The sequence below is a fragment of the Balaenoptera ricei genome, chromosome 15 (assembly GCF_028023285.1).
Source record: "Balaenoptera ricei isolate mBalRic1 chromosome 15, mBalRic1.hap2, whole genome shotgun sequence".
Taxonomy (NCBI): Eukaryota; Metazoa; Chordata; class Mammalia; order Artiodactyla; family Balaenopteridae; genus Balaenoptera; species Balaenoptera ricei.
This window is the reverse complement of record NC_082653.1, coordinates 76,329,565-76,349,427: the sequence shown is the minus strand read 5'-3', so window position 1 is coordinate 76,349,427 and position 19,863 is coordinate 76,329,565. Positions and strand designations below refer to the sequence as shown.

Sequence of the window (19,863 nt, the reverse complement as noted above, 5' to 3'; positions counted from 1 at the left end):
TTGGAGAACGATAAATCGCTGATTTGTACTGCAGACTCTAATAATCAGTGCATGTTTAGTATTCACAGCATTATGGTCATAAACCAAGCCTTACTCTGCTGTGGGCTTTCTGTAAAATTAATAAACCATCAAGAGGGCAAAATTTAAATACGTGCCATCCCATTACTTTCTTCCAAACTGCGATATAGAGTAAGAGAGGCTAATGATATAGCAATACATAAAGGGGAAACTTATCTTAAATCACTGCCAATAGGTTTCTGGGCAGTTTTCATTTGTAGCAGTATTGTTGGAAATAATGAAATTTAAGGGAGCTTCTAATCACGGGCTTTACAATGGTGTATACTTTGAAAGGTATAAATCATATAAATTATTTGATCTCTTTCTCTCCGCTGTAGAGCCTGTTGTAGGTGCTTGCGTGGTAATTGCTAAATACAGAATGTATGCGTCCTGTCGTGGTCTCGTTCTGTATTACATGGAAGATACTTGGTAGCTTGAACGGGGTTGGGCCTTTATGAAGTGAAATATGAAACCACCTTGGCATTCTATAGTTGCCTTGGCTAGCATTTTTGCTAGCTGGTTAGTCACACATGTTTCCAAGTGCAGTTATTTTGAGCGCCCAGATTATTTTAGAACTTGAACCAACTGCAGCTTTAAATAGTACATTATGTTTAGAGTTCCCTTTAGGTGTACATGCTTATGTGATTGCTGTTACTCCCAGAATTATTGTCATATTGAATTTTATCTCTTTTATTGCATAATGGAGTATTCCAGTTTTATGTTTCATCATATATTTTGATGGACTGAAAGTTTGTATAAATTTGTTGTCCATAATGCTAAAGCCCAATAAAAGAAGATACGCTGCAGTTCACAGCGTACAGGGCTCAAATGGAAAGATACATAATTGTTTATTGCTCATTTTGACGAGGGAAGAGGTTGGGTAGATGGTCGTGTGTCCCTGCAAAATAGGAGGAGGAGGAGCCTGAGGCAGGACAGTTCACCAAAAGGAGGTCCTCTGTGTTTCAGTGGCACCCTGCCCCACCCCCTCCCCAGGACCTCCAGCCCACATGACTGTGTCTCTCTTTTGCTAACTTGCTGTAAAGTTTTGGAATGTGCTTGCCCTCTCTGGGAGCAGGCCTGGCAGGAGAGTTGGCTCTGGGACCTGCATTCAGGCCCCGCTGCCCTCCTGGGGCTGAAAGGCTCCCTTCAGGGCCGAGGAGGAGTGATTGATGCCGACCATCATCCTCGCCCCTCTGCCTCTTCCCTCCTGCTCCTCTGGCCCCTCTCCCTTTTCCAATCAAACTCTCCCACATTCTTATTTTTGTTTACTTACAGAGTGTGATTTGTGGCATCTATTTGGTTGTGAATAGTCATCCTGACAGGGTGCCTTTTTTCTGAGCTGCTTTTCTGGGGGTGATTTAGTTGCCTTGAAAGGATTAAGGTTTCTTTGTGTACACTAAAATCAACATAGGCTTTTTGCTAAGCTTTGCTTGGGAAACCATACACAAATAAGCATTTTAGTTGATGGCAGATTATTCCTTTGCCCCTTATTTCCATCAAAATGGCCTTTCTTTTCTCCTCCAGAGTTTCCCCTTAATGCCTTATGCTAATTCCTGTTGGTAACATGAATGACAAGAGCCGGAATCAATGCAAATCCAGGTGCTGCAAAGTAGACGGACTGGTATCCAGCACCCGCCGTCCTCCCTGGAGAGAAAGAGATTAAGGGGGGGCCGGGGAGGGGGGAAGCATGGGGGCAGTTTTGTTAAGGGGATTAGTATTCAAACTGCTAAATATCAGGAAAACAAGTTCAAAAAAGAGATTCATTGTATAGTGATCATGTCAATAATTGCTTCAAGACAGGTGCAGAGAGTCTTGCTATGTGCATGTGGGTTTAGGTCTGTTTTTACTCTGGGTAGTGGCAGTGTTTACTGGATGGATGGTTGACAAGGCCTTCAAGGAACTGTCAGTTTCATGCACATCAAGTTCAAGTTCTCCTGCAAAGCAGCCTGCCCGCCTGCAAGTCAGGTCTCCCGTCTCTGTCCAGTATTCTTAGCCAAGAGCAATAAAAAGCAATGTAAGAAAGGGCAAATTTATACCAGGTAACAAACACCACTGGGAAGATCTTCAAAGCCTCGGCTTATTGAACAGTCTGACAGAAGTGCAGGGAAGCTGACACGTGTATTCCTCCTCCTCCAGATGTTTAAAGCTACACATCACCTCTCCCTCTCAGGAGCCCCACCGGGCCCTGGCCTTCCAGAAGTGTGGCTTTCAGCTGCTGGCGAGATTACGCTGCGGAGCCCGGTGGCAGGCAGATTCGGTCCATAAAATTTCACTGTGGGAGGGCAGTGCTAATCTCACAAGCTGATTGTGGTGGGGCCGGCCCGGCGGGCGGGGGGGTGCGCAGCTTTGATGTCGGGCTGGGCGGTTGGGGGATGCGGCTCTGGCTGAAGCAGCAGGGGCTGTGCCTCAAGTCCCGTCAGTCTGTTGGTGAGCTGGAGTAAGTCATTTCGCCTCTTTAGGTCAGAATTTTCAATCATGGCAAAACCTAGTCCTGGGCCGACATCTCTGGTGGGGATAAAACAGTTAGCTGGGGAAGGGGGGAGGGGCTGAAGCAGAGTAGGTGCCATGAACACATTTTATATCCCTTCTGCCTGTTTGATTTTATTTGGACTCTCTCTGTGTTGTAGAGTCTGTCCAGTTTAATAGAGGACCAGCAAGATTTTTGTGTTTAGGTGTTCCGAATCGTTGTTTCCTTCTGACGCCTTTTATTTCCCACTTTGAAACAAATTAATCAAACGGTGCATGCTTGCATGTACACACAACATGCCCAGTGAGAATTGACCTTGTCCAGAGGGGCGGGGAGATGAACCTCCAAGTTGCAGGGCTTAGGGTTGGAGACATAAAAAAATAGTTTAACTTTAATCAAGGTCATGGTTGCCTTATTTAATCTTTATGTGTTTAAATGTTTACAGGATGTTCATGTGAATTTTATGAATCCTTCTGTCTTTGTGACTCAACCATCTGCCAAAGAAAAAATTAATTTTCCCAGTGAGACAGAGACACACAGAGAGAGACTAAGTTCTTGTCCATATTGAGTTGGTTGAACTGCTGTAGAAGCAGTAGGATTTGTACCCCAAATTCTAGACTGTTTATCCTTAAAAGGAGCTAACTCGTCAGTCAATTCAGTGTGTCCAGCCAGTATTTATAACCCTTCTTGACCTACTCTCGGTTCTACTTCTCAGGGGTTTTGCCACTTTCATATATAGGCAGAAATGCAGGAAATGAGTACTTAGTAGACATGACTATCCTGCCAGCCCTGGTGTAGGTCCACGGTCTAGTTTAGGGGTAGAGAAAAGGCCCTGAATTGCCTCTTTTCCAGGATCTGTCCTGCAGCTAAGGCAAGTTGCAGATGAGAGGGGCCAGGTGGTGTACTTCACCCCATCACTCTCACCCCTTCTCTGGCCTTCACCTTCGTCTCGTGGTAATGTCGGCCCTCCTGGGGAGAGGTGCCCTGAGCTAACTGTGGGAGAGCTGCGTGTTTCCAAATAGCTGGGGTGGGGAATGACCCGGGTAGGGATGAGGCCCCTGATTGGTGCTCCCTTCTGCCGTGAGCACCCCCGTCTACTGAAACGTATACAGCAAAGGACCAGCCACCCACCCTCCCGGGTAGGACCCCACCTCCCCTCCCCCAGGTCAGCCATGGGGACTCTGGTGGACACTCACTCACCATGATGAGTGCCAGACGGAACACTGGGGCCACCTTGAGCTCTCTCCGACCAGGGCTGGTTTTCCTTTCCCAGGCCCCACCAGACCTACTAGTGGACACACAGGCCTCTTCTTGGGGTCGATTTTGTGCTGAGGGTTTCCATGGGACACAGATGAGGTTGGAGCCTTTAGATCAGTAGGGCTTTTGGGTATCTTTGACAATATGGTTTTATCACCAGCATAGAAGGAAAACCTGGCTAAAAAATTGGTTGAGATTTGAGATGAAGTGAGAAAAAAGTTACTAGAGATGCTGCTTGGTGGGTTTAGGTTCAGCAACTGAGTACGTAATAAAATCTTTCATGGCGATGATCTCACTTCATTCATCGAGTTTAGACATAAAGGGGGAATTCCTTGGTTTGGTGACAAGTAAAGGTAAGAGTTATGTTACCACCAGGGCCCCTCCCCTAAAACAATTCTGTGCTTTCTACGTAAGTGAAAACAATGCAATTGAGTGTGGGATAGCTTTCTTTAAAAAAAAAAAAAAAAAAGATATAGAGTTTAAAATCCAATTATAATAAAAATATGGAGACCATTTTACAATTCCTTGTAGTGTCTTGGGTTTCCTTGTAAGGAGAACATGACATAAAGCTTATTCCCCACGTGCAGAAGAGTAAACTGAGCCCATTTTAGCCTCTATAAATTAGTCCCATTTTTGTACTGTCTTAAATCCTACATAAGGGAAAGTTGCACTGTCACTCATTCTTTATTTTTCCTTCTCTGGATCCTTTTTGTAGTTTCAGAGCGTTTTCTTGGGTCTTTAGAGGATAGAGATGTCTGATAGGGGGGAAATACTATTGAAGGGTAATTGGTGCTTGATTCAAGACGAAGGAGTTGTGAGTAGTTGGGTTTTCCCTCCTACTCCACACTTCAGAGAACACGTAATCAGCTCCTTTTGTTATGGAAATTGACCTTCCTGTAGGAGCCAGACTCTTACATACAGAATTTGTTGTATAGAATTATTCCTTGAGAATTCTTGGAAACAGAAGCCTTGTATTCTTAGTGTGAAACCACCGGGAAGGGTCTAAAAAGATTCCATGTGGTCAGAAAGTGTTTCCCTCCAGATATTTTTCCATCAACTGCTACCTGGTCTCTCCCTGACCTTGTTCGTGAGTATGGTGGGGAATCCTGGGTAAATGTTGGATCCCCTTACTGGAATTTTAGCTCAAGGGGTGGAAGGTATTCCGAGCATTTGAATTGATCTTGATGGTGTCTTTGGAGTAGAACTTTGACAGCGATGCCACTTTTCCAGATAAAAGTAGGCCAGATCTCCTGGTCCTGAGCGCCTCTGTGAGCTGGAGCAGATTACAGGGTGACATTCTTTTAGTCGGATGATCACATTGCCACTGTTTATTTCTGAGCCCACTAAAAAGCTCTTCCCTTACTTTATTGATTGATTGCTGCTGTTCTTGGAAAGACTTTTCTCCATACTTGGCAATATTAGCAAAGAAGCTTGAATGTTGATCAGCATCACTTTTCATTCTGTTCATATTTAGTGCTTCGTTTAGGCAATGATGTCAAATTCGCTGTCTCAGAAAGTAGTCTACATTCATAGTAGACACTTGGCACAAAAAATATCAGATCAGTTCTGGAGAGTCTTTAATGAGAACCGTTAAATGACAAAGGGCCTCCTCACTGGTAACAACCTTCAAGTGCACGGGGTCAGCCTCAGGCCTGGAGAGTTTCCTGCATGGAGGAAGCCGGTGGCTATCCCATGGCCTCTGGATTATTTCTGGTTTCTGACAACTGCACAAAAATGTTGTTTTCTCTGAAAATGTATGTTTATTTAACTAGGTTTCTTTTTGCTTCACAATCTGGATTCCATTCACTCAGTTACCACTCCAATTAACTAACAATTATTTAACATTAACAGTAATTACAGACGCCAGTTAAGCGCCTACAGATGTCAACTGTTAGCTTTGTACCTAATCACTCAATGAAATGGAGAAAGTTCAACAAACATCAATTAGCCAGGCAATTAGTATGAGTTAGGAAAGAGCATGTTATCATGTGTGAGCTGATTCAATTTATTTTATTTTGGCAGTAAAACACACACAGGCGAGCGGCAATAAGTTCCTCAGATAAGATAAAACTCTATTGTGTTGCAGCTTACATAAGAATTCTTTCCTTTCCTGTGCGTAAGTCAAATATGCACTTGCCCGGAATTTATTTAACAAACAAAATTTGTCTCAATTACTCAGAAAGTCCAGCAATGCTCAGTCTCAGGAAGCAACTTTGGTGAATTATGAATCCAGTGAATATGCTGTATAAGGAAATGTCAAAATTTTTCAGTGGAGGAATGATTGATTCCCACTCAAGTAATCTCCGTGCATTTCGAATTTTTACCAGTTTATTCTTGAACCTATGGTGGAGCGGGTGCAACAGGGATTTTATTAATTTCATGGTGCCTGAACTTTTTGCTCAGCTGTCTTTGATTTAGCCTGGGGCAACCATCAAAATCTTTTACCTGCTTGCCCAGTCTATGCTTTAAGAAAGTAGAAGTGGCTCTCAGTTGAGGACCCACTTCGTGAATTCACCAAAGAGATCCTGGGCCCGAATTCAGATATTCTATACCACTCCCCCACCCCACCCATAGACTTGACTTCCATCAGTTGCCTGGGTGTCTGGACTTGCTGGGAAAGTGCATTCTAAAGCCTGCTTATGTAAGGTGGCCCATCAACTGGTATTTGGAGGTTCATTTTACCTCCAAGTGGAAAGCTGTCCATAAGTGGCTGTGCCTCTGGTTCCCCTCCTAGAAATGCTTTCTCACTGATTCCTGAAGCCTGTGTGTAGGAGTGGAAGGGGCCAATCCTTAGGGGAGTGCTCTGTGAGGTCACTGTGTGTGTGATGTGCAGAGTTCTCCATTTGCGCAAACCTCTCAGCGTTAACTGAATCCAGGAGTTGAAAAATTGGTATTGGGAGTTCCCTGGTGGCCTAGGGGTTAGGATTCCGGGCTTTCATTGCCGTGGCCCAGGTTCAATACCTGGTCGGGGAACTGAGATCCCACAAGCCACACGGCCAAAAAATAAATAAATGAATAAATAAAATTTAATATTGGGTTCACTAGAATAGCTTAGGGCAAAGAGCTGCCATGTTCCACGTGCTTTTCTCTTATAAATACTTTTTTAAAATTTATTTATTTTTGGTTGCGTTGGGTCTTCGTTGCTGCACGCGAGCTTTCTCTAGTTGCAGCGAGCGGCGGGCTACTTTTCGTTGCGGTGCGCAGGCTTCTCACTGTGGTAGCTTCTCTTGCTGCGGATCAGGGGCTCTAGGCGCATGGGTTTCAGTAGTTGTGGCTCGCGGGCCCTAGAGCGCAGGCTCAGTAGCTGTGGCGCACGGGCTTAGTTGCTCAGTGGCACGTGGGATCTTCCCAGACCAGGGCTCGAACCTGTGTCCCCTGCATTGGCAGGCGGATTCTTAACCAATGCACCACCAGGGAAGTCCCTCTTATAAATCTTTTACCATTGTTCAGCACCCAGTGCACTGGCATGGCTGTTCTGGAGAGATGTCTTTGCCCTTCTGTATCCCTTAATAGGGCCTCTGTTCATCTGCTTTGGCACATTATGCTGAAGAGCTTACAGCAACAAAGGTCTCGTATCAGGTGTCAGCTGCGGACCAGCTGTGGTTCCCCTTGTTTTTATTCTGGGACCCAGGCTAGAGAAGCAGCCCTCATCGTGGTTATCTTAGTAAAAGGAAAAGAGTAGAGACAGAATCATAGAACACCTCTTTAAAGTTTCAGCTTGGTTGTGGTGTTGGGCATTTCCAGCCATCTCATTGGCCAGAACAAGTCCCTAGGACTTTTTCCACCGTGCTGTTCCAAAGTATTCTGTGTTCCCTGGAGGTTAGTAGGAACACTCTCTTGACAGTGGGGGGGTCTCATCCAGGTCTTCCTGGCATTCCAGGATGCCCACCGTGATCTGAGCAGGTGCTGCCAAAAGCATCACGGTGACCGCATTGCAGCGATGCTCAACTTCAGACGTCTCTGATTTCCTTCCCTGCTACTAAGACGTGTTTCCATATTTCCACTCTCCACGCCCATTCTTGTGCCTGTAAGTGGACCGATTGTTACTCTTCAGCCAGATTTTATTAGAAGTGATTTAGGATTTTCCAGCAGGGGCATTTCCCTAGCAACCAATGATGTAAGCATGAGGCCAGTCCATGCCGAGGTGGGAGGGGCGCCAGTTAAATAAGGAGTAATGTTCTGTGGGTGCTCAAATCTTTTCTGACCCTCATAAACCTTGTCTTATAGAGGAGGAGGTGGAGAGCACATCATTGCTTTCTCTAAGAGTCCTTTTGGAGAGGGAAATGTCTCAAGTGTGCGTGTTAATAGGCTGATGTGGGAGGCGGTTAGATTGCGATGCCTTTAAAACCCACTTGGAAAACATTTCCCCCTCTTATCTATCACCTTTCACATCCCTCAGAAGAGTAACACTGAAACCTAACTTTAGCCAAGATTACATCATTTTCTCATTATGTGTTTACAGCCGGGGAAGGCTTTTCCATAGTAAAGCTCCTCTCACCAGAAGCCCAGCCATGTAATTCCTTTCGTTTTATATCAGTTTTTGATTTTTCCAAGTGTGGACTGTCCTGTGCTGGACTTCTTGGGCTGATCTCTGAGGGCTTCTTTATCCATGAACTTCATCCATCGACTTGGGTTTGACAAGGAGTCTTCCTCTGAGGTCGGATTTGTCATTTGTGAAGTGAATGACGTCAGGGTTCATTCCGTTTCCTCCTTCAGTTGGCAGAAAGTGGAAGCCATATTGAAATGAATTCTTTTGTTCAGCAATTATTACAGAGGGAGTTCCCTGGCCATCCAGTGGTTAAGACTTCGCTTTCCAATGCAGGGGGTGTGGGTCTGATCCCTGGTCGGAGAGCTAAGACCCCACATGCCTCACAGACAAAAAACCAAAACATAAAACAGAAGCAATATTGTAACAAATTCAATAAAGACTTTTAAAATGGTCCACATCAAAAAAAATCTTTAAAAAAATCATTATTGAGCGCTGATTCCGTAAAAAGCACAGGAGATACAGCAGTGAACAGATCCCATTAAACATAATGACCAGAAGCATAAGAGTTTAATATATTTTAAGATTCGAAAAGAGACTTTTTAAATGGTGTAATGGGAAAGAAGCCTTAAGACCTTTTTAGGAGGGAAAAGCTGAGCCAAGGTGAGCCCTGACGGGTCAGCAAACCAGAAACAGACCAGCCCTCAGACTGCAGACAATGTCACCCTTTCAGAGGGGGGCTCTGGGGGCACACATGTGCCAGCTTGTGCTCCCAGTGAGACTAAAACCTGCCCCTTAGAACTTTCCGTTGTAAAAATTGATGCTGTCTTTTTTGTTAAATTAGTTAAGCTATTGAAAAGATTTGGGGGAGAATTGTAAAGGTCTGTGTATCGCCTCTCAATAGGGCCTCTTGATTTCATGTTTCCTCAGTTAGATTTTGTTGCTTAAATGTTTGCCAGGTTGGCATACTGCGCGGAGGTGGCAGGATGTACCACAGCTTTTAGTTACAGAAGATCCAGGCTCAAGTCTGAGCTGGGCTGCTTGTAACCACGAGCATATCACTCTATTAGACGAGGTTTTCTCGTTAACTTGAGAAAGTTGGGTAGACTCCAAGATCCCATCCTGGTCCAAAGGCCAGAGTTTGCTTTGGAGTGTTCTAGGTCCTTCTAGAGCCTGAAGCTTGTGCAGAGGGCATATATTTCCCAGAGAGCTGTGAATGAGACTGTGGACACTTGCATTTGGCAGGAGTGTCATGACTTCAGTCCTGAACTTATGAGCAAGGATAGGGCGGCAGAAACCTCTCTTCACCCCTGGAGATTCCATCTCTATTGGAAGCATCTGAGAGGCAGGAAGGGGTGGAGCCTCAGGGGGGAGCGGGAGGGGAGGGGAGAGAGAGAGATGCTACCAGCTGTTAGGTATTAACCTCCCTCCAGAATTAGAATAACAATGCAGAGTCCTCTTCCTCTGCGGGTTTGTATTTGGAGTGGTGTTAAAAGAGGTGTTTTATCTGCTTAGTAAGTGTTTATAAAAGCCCGGAGTATAGAGAACCTAGCTGCCGGTTCCCTTGTACTTGACTTGAATGACTGACCGGTTCCAAGGCCGGGATTGCTACGGGTTAGAAGAAGGTAGGGCTGAGGGTTCCACAGCAGAGAAAGGCCCTGCCTTGGAGAGCCCGGAGGCAAGCTGGCAAGAGGCGTCTTTTTCTACAGAGTGACTCATTTTACCAACTGTGAATTGAAACGAGGCTTGGATGGACCATTCTCGATCATCAAGAGAATGTCACCACCTCGCCATCTGTTTTCAGCTGTCAGCAGAGTCTGCACCAAGCAATTCATCAGAGCTCTGCTTCTTCAAAAGTTAATCTAGGCCTCCTTGACTGAAGCAATCTTCCTTCCTACTTTTCATTTGCTACGAGGTGGTGATAATATCAACTTCTTCTCCCAGTACGGCACTTGCTGTTTGCTGGATTTTAGCTTTCTTCACAGGCTTCTCGTGTCTCTTGGGGAAAGGTTTGTTTCAGAGTAAAGAAACAGTACTTTCAGTGTCTTGCCATTGCCCAAGAGCTGGCACAGACTAAAACTGTGAGTGCATTCAAGGAAGTGCTGTGTTCATTTTATGGTTAACACGTCCATCGCCTGTTGTTCAGGAGAATTCAGTTTGTCTGGACCGTCGCCCTTATTTTCTGAGACTGATGGCTGTGGAAAGGAAGAACGCCACTGATGAGACACTGAGAGTCTGAGACACCGATTCCTGGATTAGAAGCAGGGGCGCTGCTGCTGTGGGCTTTGGTCAAATGTCTAATCAAACTAAATGATGTGGGTTTGGTTTTTGCACTTGGCTGTAGGGGCCACATTGCCCTGTTCAATGGCCTTTTCCCAAGATGTTAGACATCACATCAATTTCATTTCTGCTCCCGTGGGAAGTGCAAAGCCCTGACTTAAATAGGAAACTTGGGGAGAACTGGTTAGAAGATGGCGCTCCATCTCCACTTTGGCCTCGCCTCCCAGGGGCAACTGATATTTGCCCAGATGACCCAGGACCCCTGGTTGGCCAGAACCTCACCCGCCCAGGACACACCTTTGGGACAGGCTGGTGCCTGGTTTCAGCCCTTTCCTTCTCAGGGCCTCTGGGTGGAGGAAGGAGCTCTCCTGTCTCCTCCTCCTCCCGTATTCGCTCCAGGACAAACTTGAAAACTGCCTACTCTGAGGGTTTTTCAGCATTTTAGAAGTTAAGGCGGACTTTCTGAGCCTTCTCAGCACCCTGCCAGGTATCTTATCTTATTCAAATATCCTAATTGCTACTCCGGCTTCTCAGCTGCTCATCATCCGACCACCTAACTGACTAAATAGACCTTCACCTGAGGGCCTCATTATGCTTTCTGCCGGTGCATCAGGCCAAAAATACCTCTCCAGTACCTGCTCGACATCTTGGGCTTCCAAGTGACAAACAAATAATTGGGTGAAACAAACCCTGGGCGCCGAGCAGCTGCCATCGGTGTCAGAGCACAGAGGAGTCCGTGACAATGACAGTCCCGGCGCTGCCTGGTTCATGTCACAGCAAATCTTTGAACAGTGGGTTGTGCTGACACCAGAGAATGACAGCTTTGGAAATGGCGTGCTAGTTACCGCGGCAAGAGAGGCCTCTCATGTAGACCGTGACAAGCAGCTGTCATTTCCGTACAGGTGAACAACTGACATCCTAGCACAGGGAGGGTGGCAGGCAGGTAAGGTTGGCCTGGGGAGAGAGGAGTCTCAAGTGCTGGGGACCGTGTGCACGTGTGGCCGGAGCTGGCCTGGGAACACGCACGCACGCACGCACGCACGCACACATGCACCTGGGTCTTCTCTGTTGTTCTGTAGAATTCATCTGAGAAAGGGCTGCAGGAATACAGTGTCAGCTTTTGAGGATGGGACCAAGGCCCTGCTGCCACTGGCCCAGCCCGACATGCTTAAAGAACTTTTGCATTTCAAGTCTACGCCCACCTCATCTTCTTGATGTGTCACAGGTTGGTTTTCCGAGCCCAATACTTAGTTTTGTAGACTATGGGGAAGGCAAAGTCTCTGATGATAAGGAACTAACTCGCCATGAAAAGGAATGAATCCAGTGGAATTCAGGTGCAGGATCAAGTCTAGAAAGCAGTTCTCAAAGTGTGGTCCCTGGGCCAGCAATATCAGCATGCCCTGAGTAGTTGTTAAATGTGCAGAATCTCCTACAGAGTCAGAAACGCCAGGGCCGTGGCCCAGTAGCCCATTTTGACCAAGCCTTCCAGGTGCTTCTGATGTCGATGGCCACTGGACAAGATCAAGGAAGCACAGTTGGCAGTGAGGTTTCTGTAAATGCTCAGATGACCCATGAATCCCTGGGTGAAATCCATACTCCTGTTGACCAGGGAATAAGTCTGTTCATTGTGGGGCAGCCTTTGTATTTATTTATTTGTGATAGCAGATGCACTGGATCTGTTGAAAGTAACTCTGTGGTCCTACCATTGGACTCAGCTGTCCTCCTCACCCTGGATTTGCAATCCTCCCACTCTCTCTAGCCTGGTGGACAGGGCTCCTCCTGCATGTGGTGCCATATAGATGCTAGGCCTGTAGTTAGGGTTACATTATGAAGTGAAGCTGTCTGATCTAAGTGGGGTTTGGAACCCTGACCTTGGGCCAATGCTACACCGTAGCCCACTGAGCTAACTCTCTCAACTGCTTCTCAAAGACAAACTGTTCCATCTGGTTCCTGGTTGACAAACGCCTGCTGGCCATCTGTATGAAGGGTCATCACAACACAAAACACCCACGTCCTGCACAAACGTGCCGTGATGACCAGTAACTATTTTGTAAACAAAGCGCCGCGTAAATTCTTTTTTAAATTTCAATAGCCGGGAATGTGGAGTGATGGACAGCAGTGTTTTGAAATATTTTTTCCCATCCATGCAAAATATTATAATGTTTTAAGTCTATAAAATTATCTCTAAGCTGGGTTTTCCCCCAAAATGTAGTACCTAAATATTAAAGCTTTTTTAGGTGTCCTTCAAGAAGAGGCATCTCCCAAGACTCAGTGTGTTGAAGTAGTGGCTCTCAAACTGGAGCCTGCATCAGAATTACCTGGAGGGCTTAAGATACACCTTGCTGGGTCCCACCACAGAGTTTCTGATGCAGTGGGTCTTGGGTGAGCCTCAAGAACTCAGTGAGGGTTCTTGCATTTCTGACAAGTAATCAGGTGATACCAATGCTTCTGGTACCTGGAGCACACTTTGGGATTCATGTGTGTGAAGGCTTTCTACAGGAAAACTCTTTTAAATGCCTTTCCCACTCATTCAGTGAACATCTGAGTATCAGTTCAAAATCCAGTGTCTTTACATGGGAAATGAAATGTACATATGAAAGTGAATTCAGTGTTACCACGGATCCACATCAGGAGCTTTTTAAAAAATTGACATTGTCAAACTTATTTAAACATAGAAAACGTTAGAATGACCTCCCCTACCATGTACCCATTATCCAGATTCATATTTATCAATATTTTGCCATGATTGTTTTTAGGTGATAGGATATCTTAAAGCACATGTCAGGCATCGTGTCATTTCACCCCTACATACTTCAGTGCACATCTGTTTAAAATTTTTATTTTACATCAGCACATCCCGTTATCACAATAACAAACGATAATTCCTCAGTGTCACCCAATACCCCGCTATAATCCCATCTCCCTGATTGTCTCCCAAGTGTCATTTTACATGACCTGTTCCATCAGGATACAAACCAGGGTCGAGTATTACTTGTCTTAATCGAGAGCCATCCACCCTCTCCCCAGCCTCCCGTTCACTTCAAGTCAGTGACTTGTTGCAGAAACCAGGTCAGCTGTTCATGAACCGTCCCACATTCTGGAAGCCCTTCGTTAACTGTCCCACATTCTGGAAGCCCTTGTGGTGTCATTTAGTTTATTCCTCGGTCCCTCATCTTTGCTGTAAATGGAAGTTGACCCTAGAGCTTTGACTAGATTCGGGTTAGACGTTTTGGCAAGTGAACTCTGTAGGCATCGCAGTAAGCTTCATGTCGCCTCACACCTGGGTACTCGACAGTGTGTGGATGGCCGAGTATCAGTGACGCCAGGATCGTGCAGGAAGCTGAGGTTGTGGCAGCCTGATACCTGCATTGTCAGGTTCCTCATCAGCCTTTCATCTAATGGTTTCATGCATTGCTGATCCTCGCCTGATCCAGCATTTCATTAGAAGTGGTAAAACGGTGGCTTTTCCACCATCCTCCACATTTATTGGCTGAAATTCTTCTGTACAATGAGCTTTCCTTCATCATCTAGAGTTCTTTGGTTACCCTCAAATATAATCAAAGGAAAAGCAAAATAAATGCTTAATTCCTTCTTTTTAGTTGCAAGTTATCAGAGCAAGAAGTTGGTGCCCAATCAGGAGTTTTACTAACACATCTGTACCCTTCTCTGTTTGTGTTTTTCTTACGATAGATCTAACCCATGTTTTTAATTCACTGAGTTAAATTCTCACATGGTTTGTGCTTATCAGTGGAAGAGACAAAATGTCTAAAAATTAGAACGCTACCCGAAGGCATCAAATGGGTTTACACACACATATGTGTGTGTAAATTTAAAGTCTTACCTGTCCGTCACAGCTCTGCTCAAATGCCACATCCTCCAGCGCTTCTCCATCCTTGGGAGGCACTCCACCTTCCCAAGATTTGAACACTTGGCCCATCCTGCCTTTCTTACTAGAACTCAGATGAAGCTGTCTTCCCCTCTTTGAACTCCTACGCCCCCCCCCACGGTAACCAGCAGGGTGCTTTGTATACAGTAGGGGCTCAATTTCTGATGGTTGAACCTCAGCAATTAAAATGCAGCATCCTAAAAACTATTTCAGACCTTGGGATTTAGGTTATAACCAGAGAGTCTGAGTTGATGAAAGAAAATAAAGTCTGAATCTCACTTGATCTAATCAGCCCATTTGGCCTTATTAGATAATCTGATGATCCCAAGCAGGTATTTTCCAGGAGAGGAACAGGAGGCTGCCCACGTGTATTGGGTGCCGACAGCATGCCTGGGATCTCCGTATGCTGATCTGTTTAGTTCATGTGGTAGCCCAGCCACGTAGGTGTTTCACATGTGAGAACACTGCCCTGTGACGGTAAGGGACAGAGCCCGTTCTTGTGTCGCAGTTTCCCCGGCCTCCTGATCTTCTGCTCTTCCCACTGTGCCAGCCCAGCCTTTGGTTTGGTAAATTAAAAAATACCTCCTGTTGACAACACATTTCTTGAACTGTCTGTAGTCTGTTTGGGAAGAAATACTGGTTCTGCAGTTCTAGCCTGGGAACCTTGAGGGAGACACTGAACACAGCAGAAGTGGGGAGCACCTTCCTTGCAGCCTATGTCAGATCTATCAGCCACGTGATGTTGTGGAAGACTTAGTGTGGCATTTGCCTTAGCCGAGGCACACAGCTCAACTTGATATAGTTAAAGAATTAGAACGTTATAGTGATGCCTAATCAAAAGTAAACGGGTGGGCTTCCCTGGTGGCACAGTGGTTAAGAACCCGCTTGCCAATGCAGGGGACACGGGTTCAAGCCCTGGTCCAGGAAGATCCCACATGCCGTGGAGCAACTAAGCCCGTGTGCCACAACTACTGAGCCTGCACTCTAGAGCCCACGAGCCACAACTACTGAGCCCGCGTGCCACAACTACTGAAGCCTGTGCGCCTAGAGCCCGTGCTCCGCAACGAGAAGCCACCGTGATGAGAAGCCCGTGCACCACAACGAAGAGTAGCCCCCGCTCACCGCAACTAGAGAAAGCCCACGCACAGCAACGAAGACCCAACGCAGCCAAAAATAAAAAAATAAAAATAAAAAATAAATAAATTTATTTTTAAAAAAAAGTAAACGGGTAAACCTGTAAAGGAATTTCAAGTGATGGGACAGCAGAGAGGACTGGAAATCTTAGCGAAGTTATTAAAACTGTCCTCTCTCTTTTTGACTGTCTAGAACCTGTCACTTTATGTTGTAAAGCACTCTTAGGTGGGATGTGTATTTGTACGTGGCAGGGAGAGGACATGGGTTTCCCGGTGAGAGAGTGCTGCTTGTTGGCTGGTCCTTTATAAACCCATAGCCCAACCTTGAGTTTCTGGTGGCAGAAGTACAAGAAATCTAACTAATGAGCACCTCCTGTATAGCACAGGGAAGGAACTCTACCTGATGCTCTGTGGTGACCTAAATGGGAAGGAAATCTAAAGAAGAGGGGATATATGTATACATATAACTGATTCACTTTGCTGGACAGCAGAAACTAACACGACATGGTAAAGCAACTATTCTCCAATAAAAATTAATTTTAAAAATAAATAAATAAAAGAAAGAAAAAGGGGGGGAAAAAAAGAGAAATCCCTGCTATTCATCCATTTTCTGTGGAACTTTCAATCTTGAAGAGCCTCAAACCCTTCCCAACCACCCCCACCTGGTGCTGGGCTTTGGCTCTGTGTGCCAGTCGGCCTCTTGGGCAGTGATGCCTTTTTGGGCAGAGTATCACTGTGAAGCCACTTCTATTCTTTTTTTAAAAATGCTACAAAGAGCTCAAACGCAGTCATTTTCAAGGCCTCATGACCATCACTTACTCTTCCCTCTCCGGGTGACTGAGATGGAGCCGGGCCCTGGCCTTCTTCCCCGCAGGCCTCCACAGCTGGGCTTTCCATCCGAGCTCACCCCCTTCTTTACCCCCCTGGCAGCCTCTCCTTTTCTACTGGCTATTTATTTCCTTTCGTCTCTTAAAAGTATCCTTATCCAATGACAAAGAACAGCAAAAATACAAACAAATACAAACAACAGCTCTATCCTTGCTGCTTCTTTAGGACCTTAAAACAAACCCCCTTTTTTTTTTTTAATTAATTATTTATTTTTGGCTGCGTTGGGTCTTCTTTGCTGCACGCAGGCTTTCTCTAGTTGGGGCGAGCGGGGCTACTCTTCTTTGCGGTGCATGGGCTTCTCATTGAGGTGGCTTCTCTTGTCGCGGAGCACGGGCTCTAGGCACGCGGGCTTCAGTAGTTGTGACTCGCAGGCTCTAGAGCGCAGGCTCGGTAGTTGTGGCGCACGGGCTTAGTTGCTCCGCGGCATGTGGGATCTTCCCAGACCAGGGCTCGAACCCGTGTCCCCTGCCTTGGCAGGCAGATTCTTAACCACTGTGCCACCAGGGACGTCCCAACAAACCCTTTCTGATATCTTTCTCTTATCCCCTCTTCTTGTAAAATACCTTGCATTTGCATATCTTTTGAGTGATAATTAAGGTGACCCGGTAACTTACTGTCCAAACCAGGACACATTTGAAAGAGAAGCAGGCTACTATTAATAATGACTCTGGGACAACAGACCTAACCGTGGACTGTCCATGCAAACCGGGATTTATGACAATCCAAGTTCTTTCATAGTTTGTGAAAGTACCCTCATGCACTGGTGGTGGTAGCTAACATTTATTGAAGACTCGCTAGGAGCCAGGCTTTGTTCTAATCACTTTACATGGATTAACTCATGGAATCCTCACCGCCCTCTTTCGAGGTAGGTAGTGTTGTTCACACTATTTTGACTCTGGGGAAACTGAGGCACAGAGAGGCTAAGTGAGTCGCCCCAGGTCACACATCCAGCTTTATCCTCACTCCCAGCTATGTCAGCCCCCAGAGGTCAGGCCATCCTATATCCTCTGAGGTGTTAGCATAGTTTTCCAAATGTCTGTCGAATTAAAAGGAATGTATGGTGTAAACAGAAGTATCACCTTCTGAGTATTTGTTTAGGGTTGCCTAGCTATAAAGGGCTTCTAAACAGGCGAGAAATACTTAATCCTCTTCTCGGATAGTAAATGGGGCCTCCATTAGAGCAAGTAGGGATTACCCTATCACTGTTATTCTCTAAAACACATATTTTAGAAACAAACAAAAGGAAAAGCCAGTTACACCCCACAAAAGTGAAATTCTGGTTTTTTCCTGCTGGCTTTTTTTACCTCGCTATTTTCTCATCCCTGGAGGTATTGTAATTTAGGATGGTGCTGCTTAAGGACGGGACTTAGCTCGAGGACCAGATATTAAGCTGTGAAGTTCTTGATCTGAGCTAGGAAGTCAGAATTTTATCATATAAAAAAGCTCAGTCTCTCCCATCTCTAGCCTCATGTCCCATTTTCCCCTTTTCCTCTTGCCTTTGCTGCTTTCCTCCCCCTATTTAAAAAGCAGTCGGAAAGCCTTTCCTGCCAAAATCTGAATCATGACCCCATGGAGTTGATTATAGGCATATCCAAGGTTCAACATGAAGCTTTTCTTTTTTATGCCACCAGGCTGACAGGGGGTGGGGGGGGGGTTTACTGAAACCTAAACTCATTTTGTTTGCTCGAGTATTCACAAGACTCAAGAGCGTTAGGAGGTGGGAAGTGCTTCTGCTACCTCAGGGAATACTGTCAGGGTGTGAGCATCAGTCACGCAGGCTGGTCTCAAAGTCGCAAGTCACCAGGTCAGTCTGTTGGGATCCTGCAGGGGAGGGCGAGGTGGCTGTAGGCGCAGACAGCTGCTCCAGAGCTTTCTCCCCTTCTCCCCTGCAGGCAGGGTCTTCTCGGCATGTTTCTGCAGGGGGTTGTGGAGAGGAAAGTATTTGGTAGGCGCTCTTTGTTGTCTTTTTTTTTTTTAATCTTTTGGCCGCACCGCGCAGCACGTGGTATCTTAGTTCCCCAACCAGGGATCAAACCCGCACCCCCTGCAGTGGAAGCGCAGAGTCTTAACCACTGGACCGCCAGGGAAGTCCCTGTCCATGTTTTTTTTTAACACATACACACACACACACACCCACGCTCATGCCCCTCCTCTCAGCCCTGGCTCCCTCTGGAAAGGTACTGTTCTTATCCTCACTGCCAGACTCTGCCACAGAGAATCCCTTCTCTCTCCCTGTTTCTCACCAGCCCAAATCTGTTAACCATCTTAGAATTGCTGTAGGGCTTTTGTTTTGGTAGCTGAGGAATTCCTTTTAAAGTCGTTTCCAACCCAGCACCTTTAGGTAACACAGCTCATTGCTCTACTTTGCTAAGAAAAGCTTGCTGTGAAGAGCTTTCCGATACTAGGGAGATCAGTTCCAGCTCACATTTCTCCTGATAGAAGGGATGTTCCATGTCAGATGACAATGTGAAGCAACAGTTCGTGCCCCATAAAGTGAGAGTCTTTAACAAGAGAGACCAGCAAAGGAGTATTTTTGAGGTAACATGAAAGTACAAGGGACCTCTCAAATCTCATTACATCTGTAAATCTGGATGATTTCAGTTGAAAACGAAAACCTCTTACAATTTTCAGTATCCTGGATTTTTGAAACATGGACTTATCTAAGAATAACAATGATAGTACAATTTGCTAAGTCCCAAGAATATGCCAACTGGCATATTGATATGCCCTTAATATGCCTTCTAATAGGTACAAGGGCCCCACAAGACTGGTGTCGTCACCACTTTGCAGGGGCTCAGGGCGATGACCTGCCGAAGGCTACTGTGACTGACGTGTGTTGGAGCAGAAATGTCATTCCTGTACCCACCCATACACTGACCAGATACTTGAGTGCGTCCTGTGCCAGGCATTGTGCTAGGACAGTGGACACTGAGATGGACATGGCTTTGTTCTCGGCAGCTTGTTGTCTTGTGGGGTGTAGTCAGATATTGACTCCAAAGCTGTTGAACCATGACCTGTTTTCTCATTTTAAATTTTTCCTCCAAAATTTTTCAAATTTTTTATGTTGTAAAATTGCAAACCTATAGAAATGTTGAAGGAAGAATACAGTGAATACCCATATACTCTTCACATAGATCCACCAATTCTTTAACATTTTGCCACATTTGCTTTCTTTTTTTTGCTAAATCATTTCAAAGTAAAAGGTATCAGAATAGTTCAGTATTCATCTCCTGCATTTTCTACATAATGCCAATACCATTATCACACCTAAGAAAGTTAACTGTGATTCCAGAATTTTGTCTAAAGTTCATATTGAACTTTCCTTGATTGCCTCCAGAGTGTGTGTGTGTGTGTGTGTGTGTGTGTGTGTGTGTGTATGAAATAGTAGTAGGCTTTATTTTTTTTTTCT

General features: G+C 45.6%; 1 protein-coding gene across 4 annotated transcripts in view; it reads left to right on the top strand.

Moving 5' to 3' along the window:
- The window catches only part of AUTS2 (activator of transcription and developmental regulator AUTS2), a 1,122,616-nt gene that overhangs the window by 1,037,584 nt on the left and 65,169 nt on the right, over positions 1-19,863 (top strand). The window lies entirely within an intron of this gene.